This window comes from Equus caballus, chromosome 14 (genome assembly GCF_041296265.1).
Source record: "Equus caballus isolate H_3958 breed thoroughbred chromosome 14, TB-T2T, whole genome shotgun sequence".
In the NCBI taxonomy this organism is placed as follows: domain Eukaryota; kingdom Metazoa; phylum Chordata; class Mammalia; order Perissodactyla; family Equidae; genus Equus; species Equus caballus.
Window position 1 is genome coordinate 81,682,025 of NC_091697.1, and position 15,645 is coordinate 81,697,669.

General features: G+C 36.0%; 1 long non-coding RNA gene across 3 annotated transcripts in view; it reads right to left on the reverse strand.

Moving 5' to 3' along the window:
- Nucleotides 1–279: 279 nt before the first annotated feature.
- Nucleotides 280–15,645, reverse strand: part of LOC111767863 (uncharacterized) — a 784,370-nt gene continuing 769,004 nt past the window's right edge. For 2 of the 3 annotated variants that reach the window (XR_011425154.1, XR_011425155.1), the window contains one exon: nt 2,311–6,229. This is a non-coding gene — a long non-coding RNA (uncharacterized lncRNA). Of the gene's footprint in view, nt 6,230–15,645 lie in introns of all 3 variants that reach the window. The other variant, XR_011425153.1, reaches the window with a different exon arrangement.

Below are 15,645 nucleotides of genomic sequence, written 5' to 3' on the forward strand. Positions count from 1 at the left end.
TGTGTGTAATATCAAACTTGCAGATTGACTATTTTAATGTTATATTTTTGGTCACTGAATCAAAATCTTCCTCAACTGAATACATAATCATTATGACATATCCAGGCACTTGTTTCGAATCGATGTCTTTAAGTTACTTTCAAAATAGTGTGAGTATTTTTAAAACTAGCAGTGAATACTCCCCATTTCATAAAATGCAACCCTAAACCTGCTTTCGGATTTGCACTTTGCTCTCTCAGACTTCCGATTTTCACATATTATTTTGTCTTGTTTCCATTCTTTTTGATTTAGTATCTAGTTTACTTAACCAATTATTATCAGTTCAGCTGCTGAGTGCTATAGGATATATTGCCTTAATATTGTTGTTGCACTCCAGTTGTTATTCCTGTGCCCACGACAAGTGATCCTTCAAGTGCCACTGCAGAGCAACAGTAGTGGGTACAAATGCACTGCTTCCAGGAACATTCAATCTCAATATTGATTGAGACCCCCGGGACGTTGTAGAATTGTTATGACAACAGGACATGAGTGGGTTTATTCGTTTGTAGGTTGATTTGTTTTAAATGTATTTACTCATTGGTTCTTGTATTCATTTGCCTTGATGTTATTGGGTTTTATTTTGTTTGGGAGTCCTTGGGAGGGGGAAGCGGGTCTCATTTTTAATAAAACAATTTTTTTTAAAAGCAGCCATTGTGGAATGCAGTTGCTCTCACAAAATCTATGTTTTTGCATATTGTTTTATATAGGACTGAAGGTTATTTTGTTTTTTTATAGATGTCATTACAATATAACCAACACTTGCTTATAATATATATATAATTATAAAGTTATAAATAACACTTGCTTAGGCCAACTCTGCCTGTTCCTTCTGATTTTTCTATTGCCCTCTTTCTCTATTTTTTTTTTTTTTAGTTTCCTTTATCAGCCTGGCTACTCTTCTATTTTGTTATTGTTGTCATTATTACTTATCTGGTTGGTTTGCTTTGTTCAGCTATCCAATCATTTTTTGTCAATTAAATCATAGTAGATATCACATTCAGAACCTAGTAAGAAATCTTGCCACAGGCAATTAGGGATAGCAGAGAAGACCTCCACGAGGCTTTGAATATAGGAGAGAATTCTTAAACCTGCTTAACTTTGAAGAAAAATCATAATATGTGGTCAGGTATAGTGAGTTGGGTACTCTGGAAAGATACATTATAATGGAGTTTGAAGTATAAGATGTTTATTTGAATCAACATCTGTGGAAAACTAAGGTGGGATCAGAAGTAAGTAGAATAATTCTATGATGATACAGGTCTAACAAAACCTCACTCAAAACAATGGAAAGCTCTGAAGGGGATATTGCTCTTCAGAGTGTTCTGCATCTGGTTGAAATGCTCAGATCTTTACACTCCACTTCACTCATCAACCAAATTCAGGCTACTCCAAGGAGGGCGTGATCTTGGGCAAGGCAGCTCTCTGAAGCTGAGGCAACCCCTGAAGGAGCTAATACCTAGAGGTTTTCTGGTGATAGGATTCCCACAGATGGAAATAAATCCTTCCTTAAACAGGGACCTGGGTGGAGTCTCACTGTGTCTACAATGGAGTAATTTGGAATATATCATAGACAGATGTTACAGTGATATACTCTCTGGCTCAGTCCCAGGATGTTGTTCCAAGTTTCATGATGAAGGAAGCTGTGAAACAAAGTGAAAGTTAATTTTGAAGACCTAAAATAAATTGTAATGGCTTCAAGGGCAGAATATCTCAGTAGACTCAAGTATTCCTAGGAAAAAAAATTGAACTTTCATTTCAGTAGAAACAGAACACTAGCAATAGTAACTTCATTGGTAGGAAAAATGCTTATCCATTCAACAAGAATTTATGCATGCTAATTACTATCTTAGAGGTGATGCTGGTGACAGAGGCGGTGGTAGAAGCATAGCAAGTTTCAATCCCAGATGATAATTGCCCTTGAATTAGCTGGCAATAGCTTACATAATGCCATAATAATTAAAATTCCAGAAGGTTCCATTGTAAAAGGTTATCTTTTATCCATACTAGGATGGGGGAGCATGCCATGCTTTTTGGACTCATTCAGGAGCCCACATTTCTTCATCTATGTTGTTTGAGTTCATTACATTAGGCCAGTATCTGGGGGAAAGGAAAGGATAGTGACTAGGATGTTTCAAAAGACCAGGTCTGAAAGCCATGCTAATCATTTTACTCACATTCATTGACCATAGCTCAGTCACAGATCTACACTGAACTGCAATGGAGACTGTAAAATGGAGCTTGGCAGGGCTCCAAGAAAAACAGGACAAGTTGGGCACTGGTGAACATTCAGAGCCTCTGCAACAACAACTCAGATAAGTGAGAACATGGGGAAGAACTTAAAAGAGCAGAACTTCTCGTAAGGTAATTATATTGACTCAGAGTTCAAAGCAAGTAGAAGTGTGATTGTCATTCATACCACCTGAGGAAGTTTATGGAAGGAAGAACTACACGATAAGAATAATGAGTTGCACTTTTGCTCTATTAAGTAATTATCCTAAGAACAATTTGAAAGTTACATAAGGGAAAAATCTTAACAATTCATCATTTGATTTTTTTTTCATTTAAAGTACATATGTACAAAGATCTATTATTAAGAACTTGGAATATGTCTAGCTATTGAATTATAAACTTCTCATACTTAGAGACAATTAGTGTGCACATGAGACAATCTTCTATGCAGATTCAATAATTATTGAAGTGTGGGATGATGGATTACAATTATGATCTTATTTGAAGCCAAAATAATTACTTCCAAACTATTGTGAGTGTCATGAAAGATATTAAAATATGTTGATAGGTTGTTGTAGTTGAGTGGCATTTAAATTTTTAATGAGGTCAAGAGGGGGGAGGAAGGAAAGCATCCAAATTATCTGTACAATTTTAGTATGTAACCACTTGAGAAAATGTGAACCTTATAGTAGAAGAAGACAGTGACAGACCTCTAGTAATCAACTTCCCCAAATTTCCTTCCTCAAAGATACAAAATATTTCACAGCTATGAAAATTCTATGACGAACCATACCAATAGCATTACTTGAAGATAGAGAATGCTAAAACTGAAAAAATAGCTGTGACTAAAAGAGAGCAAAAAAAAAAATCTGTCTCTGGTTCTGCATGCCCCCACCACACCCCTACTATACAACTATGCTTTGTGGTAAACAAAGTCACGCCAGGAAAAATATACACGGAAGACAGCGAGAGGATACCAGTCAAAAGGACTGAGGGCGAATTGGGGAAATATAAAGAAAGATTAAATCCATCATAAATCCGAAAATACAAAATAAGGAATTGAGGCGACAAGAGAACGGACTAAGGGAAGGGGCTTCAAATTAAGGAGAATTTAATGGACCAGACACCATATAAGAGGCCAGGCAGGCTACTTAAAGGTATAGACTTGGTTAAAAGGGCAAGCCTGATTTAAATGGACAAAATTCCAAAGACATAGCTCCTGATGAGACAAAAGGCAAAAAAAGAAGGAATAAGCACATTTTGGCAACTGAGTGGTAAAGAGCAAAAGAAAAAGTGGAAATTTTAGGATCCTGAAAGATAAAAGAGAACTGCAAGAATCTTGAGACTCACCACTACTTTGCTACCAGCAAAACATAGAAACAAAAACCTTCTTATATGCTTGGACTTTGATAGACTAGCAGAAAAGGATGCCATTAAACTAGAAATCTGGAAAATAGCCCAATACCATAAAAGTAAACAAAGGAAGAGTCTGTTGACAACCATTACAGTAAATCAGAAGACAAAATTTCACAAAATCAACCGGGGAAAATTTCTCTCTAAAAAGTAAGACTAAAGCAGAAGTAAACTGTAATTCAATACTCCAAAAAGAATTAAATATACTGAAACAAGCATTTAAGGATATGTTAAATCTGCCTTGAATCATAATTTTAGAAACTATGAATAGTAATGTACAAGAAAACCGGGAGTAATTAAAAGAGTTGATTGAACTCTGAAAAATAATGGAAGAAGAAAACAAATTTACTCAGAAATAAAGAAAAAAATTACAAGGTGCCCAGGAGAGAATAGATACAGATGAAAATTTACTAAGGAACTTTGAAGAATGGTAAGAAATCAACCAAAAACATGTAAATGGCATAAAGAAAGAATAAACATGGTAGGAGAGAAAGTAGTAGAAATGGAAGACAGACAAAAAAGGAACAATATTTGTATTAGTAGAGTCCCTGAAGCTGAAAAACAAAGCAATGAAAGAGACTATCTAAAACTATAATCCAAGAAAATATTTCAGAGATAGACAAAGTCCTGAATCTACACATTGAACAAACTTACTGGATACCTGGAAAAATTAACTCAGAATGATGAATGAGAAATATATCTTAGAAAAAAAAAATTAGATTTCCAAGTTAAAAATTAAATCCTCAAGGCAACCAGACAAAAATTTCAAATGACTCACAAACAAAAAAATTTCCAGTAGCCGACCTTTCAAAATCATTCTAAGTCAAGTAACAATCAAGTAGCATTTTAAAACAGTAATAGTGAAAGTATGGAACACAGATTTTACTATTTCTAGGTTTTTTTCCTGTCTTTTCTAAGAAATTATTTCTCATTCAAAGGCCATAAAGAAATTTTCTTACATTTCCCTTTAGAATTTGTAAATTTTAGCTTTATACATTTATTTATTTGAAAGGAAAAAATGCTTCTTTTGCTCTACTGTGCTACATTCTCACTCACAACTCTCCTGACACTTCCCTTTTGACATCAAATGTGTGGGTTTTTCCCCCACACCAAGCAATTTTCCAACACCAGCTGGGTGTCCTGGAATTCAATTCAATTCTGATACTGTCTATGGGGAGTTAGCATCAGATACCAAAGGTTAAGAGCTCAATCCAACAAGACTTCCTCCCCCACTTCAGATGCCAATTGCAAGACCAGGTTGTTACCTGTGCTTTTCACCGACCAATTAGAAATTGGAAGTTACCACAAACCCCTCTTCCGATTCCATAATTTGCTAGAATAGCTCACAGGAGTCAGGAAAACAGTCTGCTTACTAGATTGCTGATTTATTATAAAAAGATACAATTCAACAAAAGCCAGATGGAAGAGATGTACCCAGCAAGGTATGGGGGAAGGGATGCAGAACTTCCTGCTCTCTCTGGTACCTCCACGTGTTCACCAATCTGGAAGCTCTTTGAACCCTGTACTTCAGGGATTTTTATGGAGCCTTCGGTTTGTAGCCATAATTGATGAAATGATTGACCATTAGTGATTAGCTCCATCTTCAGCCCCTCCCCGCTCCAGAGTGGGAGGGGAAAATGAGGGGAGCTGAAAGTTCCAACCTCTAATCACATCATTGCTTCCCCTGACAACCAGCCCCCATCCTGTAGTTATCTGGGGCTTTCAAAAGATCAACGCATTAACATAAACTCGGGTGTGGTTGAAAGGGGCTTTGTTATGAATAACAAAAGACATTCCTTTTACCTTTATTGCTATAGAGCTATTTCAGGAACTGAGGACAAAAGACCAAATATTATAACAAAAGATATTCCCATGGATCTTATCATTTAAGAAATTACAAGGATTTTAGGAGCTGTATGCCAAGAACTGTGGACTAAGGCCCAAGTATATGTATTCTTATTATGAATCCTAATATCACATTATTTAATCCAGCCTCCAGAGCTGTGAGAAATTAATGATTATTGTTTAAGTCACCCAGTCTATGGTCATTTGTTACAGTAGCTCAAACTGACAAAGACAAGTATTTATTTTATGTGGAGGGTTTCAGACCATCCACACCAACAAAAATAAAAGATACATTCACCTGGAGATGGAGCAAGGGACATTCTAACTAGCAAAAAGCAACATGGATATTTCAATGTTTCAAATCATTTTGCACATTAATTTTACTGAACTATAGCCAAAACAGTAGAACTGTAGTTCTAAAATGCATTACTTTTCACAATTCCAGCTTCTACTAGTTCAAAAACAATCAGGGGCCAGCCTGGTGGCATAGTGGTTAAGTTCTCGCACTCTGCTTTGGTGGTCTGGGGTTCACATGTTCAGATCCCAAGTGCAGACCTACGTACCACTCATCAAGCCATGCTGTGGTGGCATCCCACATACAAAACAGAGGAGGATTGGCACAGATGTTATCTCAGTGACAATCTTCCTCAAGCAAAAAGAAGATCATTGGCAACAGATGTTAGCTCAAGGCCAATCTTCCTCACTGAAAAAAAAAAGAAAGAAAGAAATCAAAATGATTACAAACCAGAATATGCAAATGGAGATTTATATATTTTTACTATTTCAAAAATCAAGTGTTTATGGGAAGAAAAAAAAAGTGGATTTTTTATTATTTCTTTTAATAGACATTAACAAAATGAAAATGATCTTTTTTCCTTTCATGCCTGCCTAAAAGCTAATAATGACCTGTGAGTGTATATAGTAACAGAAAATAAAGCCACATGCTATTAATGCAGAAACGTGATTAGACTGAAAGAGGTTCTACACCCCGTGCATGTTCCTCTCAAGGATAAGTTCAGGGCCAGAACTTTTAGAAGACATGTTTGCTTTATTAAAATACTTGAGAATATCACTTAGCATCACCATCTTAGCACTGATTCTAACAACATAATTTTAGTCAGTATCTGTGGTTTGATAATAATAGCGCGCCTCATCTGAGAGATGCTTTTCATTTTGCTTTAGCAGTTTGGGAGGTTCAACTTCCTAAAATCAAACCTCTCTCTTTCTGCATGAACTTTTCAATTACTGTAACTAAAATTTCCCTCCAAATGGGTCACTGAGTGGCTGCCTCTCTTGGAGAGCTTTCCTTTATTTTATTATACGGAACATCGCCTTTTCTGCACCACACGCCCTTGCCTCTGCTCAGCTTCCTTCATCAAGTGCTCTTCTCTGCTCCAAGAGTGCTCTGCAGAGTCCCAGGCTGCTGTGCAGAGGGAAAGGTTGCCTAGTGGCCTCAGAACATAGTTATCGTCCCTCCCTCCTTTTAGAAACGGATTTTATTTTGGGGGAAAAAATCAAACACACTGAATTTACAGCGTCATACTCAAACAACCTGAATCTCACACAATGAAATCCAACACAATGCACTTAGTGTGTGATTTCCGTTAGTGTATAAAAGACTAAGTTTTTATCACTGATTCCACCTTATATTTTGGGAGCTTTTTATTTCTTATCCTTCAGGTAACTGAGGTGAAAATTGGAATGACTATTGAAATACTAAACTTTCGAACACTTATAACTAAAACGAATATGGGCTTCCATTGTTTTTGACAATGTTGGACTATATAGTCTCTTGATGTGTTTGCAACCCACATTTCTGCAGAGTAAAATGACTTGAAAACGCTGATCGGACACTACATTTCTTTGGAGCAATAAACCACGTGAAGATTTACTCTGATCGCCTAATTAGAATAAGTTGTTAACATCCAGTAATTTAAATAGGACACTTGGATTACTTTTTTTGTCTGAAAAGCATCATTGTTGGTTGTAAAGATGACAGTCATTTGTCCTTCCACGCAAAACTGAAGGCCAAATATAAGAAGAAAAGAATTAAATAAAACAGACGAAAAGACCCATGAACCAAAATACATTTCCATGAACTGAAATACATTTACTGGATTAAATATTGAGCTTCTTTGCTTTAGGTAATCTATTTCATATTTGTTAATCCTCCAGCTTAATTCCCAATAAGTAAATTTGTCAGGCAATTATATAAAGTTGGTTTAATTTTCTGCTTACCAAAAGAATTTATCATTATGTTTCTCCCACATCTAAATTTCTAGAACTAATTCTTTTCTCATCTTATCTCTTGATAATATATTAAAATGTCTTATGATTGTCATAAATAACTATTTCCAAACACTTAACAAATATATGTACCTCTAAGGTTCTAAATAAAATAATTTACCTTTATTTTTATTTTATTTAGTTTGACAAACTTAAGCAAAACTTGAAGGCTAACAGTGAATCTTTTTCGTAAAAAAAATAGTTCTGGAGTTTAACACATAACTCAAAGCATGCAGTATTCCAATCTGAACATTCAACAAGTCCCACCCTCTGCACTTACCCTGCCCATGGTCTGCATAGTGACCTATGTGGTTTCATATGAAGAACTTGGATAAAACGGCACAGAGCTGATGCTGGAGGTCTCCATGTTTCTTTCTTCTCTTTCCTTTGTTTCTCTTTCTGCTCTTACTGACATGTCATGATTGATGTGTTTTTCATTTTCGTTTACAAAATGAACTCTTTGCTTCGCTAGACAGGTATTTTTTTTCAGGTGATTGAATCAGAATTTATTTTTGATGCAATCATTGTCCCTTTACACATAAAAATGCAAGTATTTTGGAGTGTAAGGAATAAATTGCTAAAGTTAATATGTTATGTTGGAAGCAAAACACTAGTATTCTAGGAGCACTAAAGAGGAATGCCATAAATTTCCATATATCCACTTTAGGGTCAGCTTAGCAAATGTTTCCATGAAATACAAATGCTTTCAGTAATTCTTAATAATTGCTAGTTAGAGGCAAAGACTAAAACCAAAATTACACTTCTGCTTCTAAAGAAAAGGAAAAACATCCAGGCAATTTTCTTGACGAAATTTTCCAATTAGTTGCTACTAATTTAAAAGAGAAAGAGATACTACCATTATTCCTTTTAATGAATAAATGATATTCTGTAAATTGATAGTAAAGATAATTTTAGAGAATAGAGAAAAATAAAGTGAAAAATGCTTTGCCAAAAAGACTAAAAAAAGTTATGATCCTGTGCTTCTAAAATTGTCTCAATGATTTTGTCCTTAACAAATAAAATAGAAAAGTTTGATATAACCTGAAAATGCAACTAAAGGAATAGATTAAATGAAACTTAGTAGGTGAATATAATGGAATATTATTTAGACATTAAAGAATTGTAGAAAAGTACTTAATAACATAAATATTGATAATATAAAGTAATGTGAAAGAATTTACTAAAAGTATTTATAGTATAACCTCAGAGATTTTAAAATGAGTGGGTTGTAGAAAAATATTAACAGTATATATATGATACAATATAATATAAATGTGGTTTATTACTCAGTGATAGAATTAAGAGCAATTTCTATTATATTTCCTTATTTTTGTTTATCTAACTTTTAAAAAAATCTACTTTTAGATTGATGTTATTTTTGGAGTCAGAAAAATACAATTAAACAAGTATAATAAAGTCATTATTCTGGAATTTTCTTTTCCATATCCTCTACGGAGAACATTTCCATGTGTCACTCACTCAGGTCAGTAGAAGTGAGGCAAAGGCCCCTAAAGTTGCTTTTTTCCCCCAAAACAAATGAATTTATTCATTTCAACTAGATAAGACATTTTAAAATGTGACTTCTAATCAGGTCCTAAAATTTTAGCCAGCTGCACAGCATAGCCTGTGTGTTCAGAGTAGAAAAAAACAACCTGAAAGCAAAAGAAGTGGTCACTTATCTTTCTGTCACCTAAGCAACATCTCTAATTAAGAATAATTTTCAAGTCCTTGTTTCTGTGTCACAGAAAGAAACCTTTTTCCTGAGCCTATTTTTCCCCCTTTTGCCCTTTCCTTTCTCTAAGGAGGATTGTCTTACTGAAAGACATTTAGCCCAAGTTTTTGTATCTCTCTCTATTTGATCTGTATTTTTAAAAAATGAATTATTCTTTGTAAAATGAACACTTAAGGTGAAAATGACTGGGTTCTTCCTATAATCTCCTTTGCCACACACCAAACTGTATCACACTCTACAGTGAGAAGACCTGGGGATCTGGCCTCGGGTTTGGCACAGTACCTGGTTTGTCACTAATACTTAATAAATATGTGTTGAATGAAAGAATATCTAAATAAATTTTCTTGGAAAAGTCACCACTTTGAGCCATGGCTTCCTGATTTATAAAAAGAGAAAGCTATGGGCTGATTGTCTGTGTCCCCCCCAAAATTCATATGTTGAAATCCTAACCCTCAAAGGCCATGGTACTAGCAGATGGGGCCTTTGGGAGGTGACTAGGTTGTGAGGGTGGAGCCCTTATGAATGGGATTAGTGTTCTTACAAAAGAGACCCCACAGAGCTCCCTACATCCTCCCATCATGTGAGGACACAAGGCAACATCTGCAACCCAGAAAAGGGCCCTCACTGGACGTTGCTGGCATCCTAATCCTGGACCTTCCACCTCCAGAATTGTGAGCAATCAATTTCTTCTGTTTATAAATTACACAGTCTGTGGTATTTTGTTAGCAGCCCAAACAGACTAAGAGAACATAGGAGAAGATAATTTTTAGGTCCCCTTTCCAATTCTAAAACTCCTATAATTCTAATAGGAGCCTAGCTTATAGTGCCCTAAAAGAAATGATTTGTCAAATAGTGGGTCAAATTCTGCTGGGAGGAGTTGGGGAATACCTTACTTTGCATGTTCAAAGAATTCTTACTTCTAAATTAAGCACAGCTTCCTCAACATAAAGTATGTGGCCTAAAACTAGAGGGGATAAATTTACCTAATATGGGAACCTTACTTAGAAGTTTAAAATTTGCATGAGATCAATGCCAATTTATTTGTGATAGAGCAATAGTTTTGGAAATCAATATATAGATTGATAGAATGGTTGATAGCTTTCATATAGAAATCAATAAACCCCTCTTCTTGACAATAAGTTGACTTCTTTTTTATATGTCAATATTCCGAGAGTCCCTTCTGCCAGTTGAAAGGCAATTTTCCTGAAGGTTTCTTTCGTTTGTGCATATTGTGTGAAGAGGTTGCATTTCAGTCATCTTAGGTCCCGGTCTGCTTATGAGCAGTAGTGACTCCCCAAAAGGTCCATGGAGGAGAATCTGATGTGGGAAGGTCCAAGAAGAGTCTACACAATCCCAGCTATTATTTAATGGCATGCTTACTGTCTTCATTGAAGATCCAGTACACAAATGGGAGATTTTATTTGAAGCTGTTCACTGATGTTTTCTGCTGGTATTTCCTATTCATCAGTGCCCTTTCCTATTTGAAGATATAACACTTATGATATCCTTTGCTTTATGGTAGGAATATCGTAAAAGAAAGGCAGCGAGATACAAAAGGGTCAATTTTTGACTTTTGAATTTTGAAACTCATACCAGAAAAAGTAAGGTTTAATAGAAAGGTAGAAATGTGTAGATATTGTAGAAAAGATACAATGGACATCCCAGATAGATTAAAGAATTGAAAAGCAGAGAAAAATTGTGCCCCACTTCCCACATAATGCCTAAAAAATGAATTCAACCTTACAGCACCTTCTTGAGTCCTACAGAAATGGCCTATAAGCCTGAATTAGCATCCCAGAGCTTCCACTCACTCTGACATGGGAGTGAGAAAAGTGAAACCTCTTGAGGAGTAGAAAGCCTTTTCCTTTTCCTGGACTAGCACAAAAGGGGCAAAATGCCTTAGAGACAGCCATACTGAGTTTTTCACAGCCATAAAGGACTACCAAAAGGGGCTCCGAAGTAGTGGAGACAGCCAGACTTCAGTCTGCCTTGAAGTCAACCAGGAAACAACATCAAAGTTTCCAGAATGAATTGACAATGGGGAGCAAGAAGGGAGGATATACATCCCAGAGAATGTTAGTTTTTTGATTGTTTTTTGGTGAGGAAGATTGGTCCTGAGCTAACATCTGTTGCCAATCTTCCTCTTTTTGCTGGAGGAAGATTGCCACTGAGCTAACATCTGTGCCAATCTTCCTCTATTTTGTATGTGGGACACCACCACAGCATGGCTTGATGAGCAGTGTGTAGGTTAGTACCCAGGATCTGAACCTGCGAACCCCGAGCTGCCAAAGTGGAGCATGTGAAATTAACCACTATGCCACTGGGCCAGCTCTGAGAATGTTAGTTTTCATATATGATGACAATGGTTATTTATACCCCATAACCCAAGAAAGTTATGTCATTACATAACTCCAAAGAATATTAAGCACAACTACCCAGAAATGAAATTAGAATTGAATTAGCTGAGATTTAATTTTGTCATAGTATAAGGGCAGCCCCAAAATAGATATTAGTTTAGTTATCGCAAAAAAAAGTTATATGCCTCGTACAACTGAGATTTTAGCCTAAAATTTTTTACACATTATATGTGCTTTCTATGAAAGTGTGTTTGTATCTGTGACAAAACCATAGTTAAACATAAGATCCATTATTTTATATAATATCCCTTAGATACAAACTCATTTAACACTTAAATTTAGTAAACGTATGTCTTTGAAATCAGTTTGCAGATGCAATATGTTTTCCTTTTGGCTACAAGTATCACAAAACTAAATAAGGGTTAGGGTGCCAGAGGGTAACATCCATTAACTCTAGTCCCTTGTTAGTGATGGAGGTGGAAATGTTCCATATCAATATCTCTTGGGAAGATTTTTGAAGGTCATCCACTCTGGTTGTTGGAGGGCTAGTATTGTGTGGAAAAAAACTCTATTCATACTCCAACATACACATCAACTTGGGAACCAGCATTTTTTTTTTTTCCTGATAAAACGCGTGAAACAATGTTAAACACATAAAGATATGAGATAGACCATCTCATATCTTCTTGGAATAAGTAAGAAATAGATGACCAAACACAAATTATCACCATGAGAGATACTCTTCTTTGTATATCAGATCCTTAAGCTTCTCTTTTCTGGTCTCTTCCCTTCTAAAGAACTGGCCTTCACTTTCACTTCAACCTGATTTAATTTGTCTAAACATGTCTTAAGAAAGAATATGAGCACATGTTATACTTTATGAAGGACCTCCATCAGCTTACTGTAGGAAGTTAGATTTTTAAATTTGCAATCATTTAAAAGCCTATGACAACATTTTCATTTGTGAGCGCATTTCTTTTAAAAAAGAAACAAATGAGAACCTGTCTTCAAGCTTCATAAGGTGTGGTCTAACTTGACCTTTAACTTTTCCTGTAAGGAAAAAATCATTCAGAAATGTCTTGTCCCTCATCATTAAACGCTCTGATGGCGGGATTGATCGTTGCTTGGATACACATCAACTTTGTTCATCTAGGCCTTGTTTGAACCAGCAGGAAAGTGTTTGTGTGTTTCTTTATGTTTTATATTATTTGGTTGGGTTGTAGTCTTAAGACTATGCCACATGACTTTGATCCCATGAGATTATTGTTGTTTCTATTGTCTCATGGTCAGAAAGGTGGAGGACAATGAATAAATCTTTGTTTCCTTGGAGGAATAAATATGACTCATTAACTGGAAGTCATCTTTTCTTGAATTAATCTAATATTTTACATCAATATTAGACTGTTCTGGCTACGAAATTCTAACATTTTGATTCATACTTCTCTTTTTTTTTTGAGGAAGATTAGTCCTGAGCTAACATCTGCCACCAAACCTCTTCTTTTTGCTGAGGAAGACTGGCCCTGAGCTAACATCCGTGCCCATCTTCCTCTACTTTATATGTGGGATGCCTACCACAGCATGGCTTGCCAAGTGGTGCCATGTCCACACCCGGGATGTGAACTGGCAAACCCCGGGCTGCCGAAGCGGAACAGGCACACTTAACGGCTGTGCCACTGGGCGAGCCCCACAATTCTCTTTAAAGCATTTATTTATAGACTATATTCCATGGGATTTTGAACAACGGAAATTCAAGAGTATGTGATAATGTGATCTTAGAATAAGTAGGTTTCACATGGAAAAGAATTATAAACAAAGAATTTAGTGAAAATATGACTCCTTACCAAAACATGCACATTGTCACTGACTGACTCATTAATTTCAGCAGCTAAGTCTGAAGGCCAACCTTTCCAAAGTATTCCATATCATTGCCCCCTTATATGCAATTATTATACTTTGCACTTAGAGATCTGAGTTTGCTTAAAAATCTATATAATGGAAAAAAAATTAAGGAAAATCAACTATAATCCTCCCAACTCTGAACAACTATTTCCCCATTCATTGCTGTCTGATTCATCTAGGATGGAAAAGAAAGAAGGATAAATCAGAGCTTAGTATTTGCATAAATAGAAATATACATGAAAGAAAGAAAAGTGGTGAAATATTTGCAGAATTTTAGTAAAATCTAGTGAATTTACAACTGTTTGCACACAGATGTTCAAAGAGTGCAGGGTCTTTTAAGAAGGAGGGTTCCAGTGCTTTCCTCTAGCATCTCTCCCTTAGCTTAATCCTATTCATTTTTTCACTGATTTGGGTAAAGATGAAGAAAAAAATATCAAGTTATCAGATAACAATACAGAGCTGAAAGAATAGTAAAAATGTTGAGTGACAGAACCAGGATGCCAACAGTCTTAACAGGCTGAGATAATTTTATTATGAAATGCTACAGGGTAAATATAAAGTAGAGGTAGCTATGGTATGAAGTTAGTGAACCTTGAGCCTTGGGGCCTCTCAGTTACATTGGCACTTTATAAAACCCTCTATCTACTTTTGTACTTGTAATTTTGTATTTGTTTGTAAAGGAGACTCTAAAATTATGTAAGCTTCTGAAAAACCTGCATCTGCCTCTAAACAAGACTCTACAATGTAGTTTTTGTTTGACTTTAAAGAGCTAATGTAACAAGTACAAGACTGAGAAAAAGTTACTAGCACTTCCTGGTAAAAATTGCTGACACCGGGGGATGGCCTGGTGTCCGAATGTTTAAAGTTCCGCACACTCTGCTTTGGTAGCCTGGGTTTGCAGCCTTGGATCCTGGGTGCAGACCTACTCCACTCGTCAGCCATGCTGTGGAGGCATCCCACATGCAAAGTAGAGGAAGACTGGCACAGATGTTAGCTCAGGGCTAATCTTCCTCAAGCGAAAAAAAAGAATAGGATTGACAATGGATGTTACCTAAGGGTGAATCTTCCCCAGGGGAAAAAAAATTGCCAACATGATGTGATGAAATGTGTCAACTTGGCTGGGCTACAGTCCACAATTATTGAATGAAACACTAATGTAGACGTTGCTGGAAAAGTATTTTTTAGATATGGATTAAAGTCCATAATCAGTTCAATTTAAGTAAGAGAGATTATGCTAAACAATTTGTGTGGGCTTAATTCAGTCAATTGAGAGGTGTTAAAATCAGGGCAGAAGCTTCCCTGAGAAAAGAAGTCTGCCTGTGGACAACGGCATCAGCCAGGGCCCTAGAGTTCCAGACTGCCCTTCCTGAAGATCTGCCCTAGGAATTTTGGACTTGCCTAGCAGCCCCCACAACCAAGTAAGCCAATATTTTGCAATAAATCTCTTAATATATGTCTCCTACTGGTTCTCTTTCACTGATTGAACCTGACTGATAAATATCAGTTGATGATTAGTTCAGTGTGTCAACGATATGATGTGGTTATCCCAAGAGTGAATACAATCTTGGATTGTTGATGGAAGAATATCAGTGAGAGTCCAAAGATGCATATGTCAGACTACACTAGAATGTAGATTATTGGGCTCTAGACTTTATTTCCCGTGCTTCCAGAGAGACAAGTTCAAAGACCTAGATTTATTTAATTTGAAGTTGAGAATAATAGGCATGATAGGCACTATAATGATTTTAAAATATTTAAAAGGTTGTCAAATGGAGAAAGAATTTGGTTGCCTCTCTATAACTCCTCAAATGTTTTCAGAGAAGCCACCCCTGATTCATGCTCCAA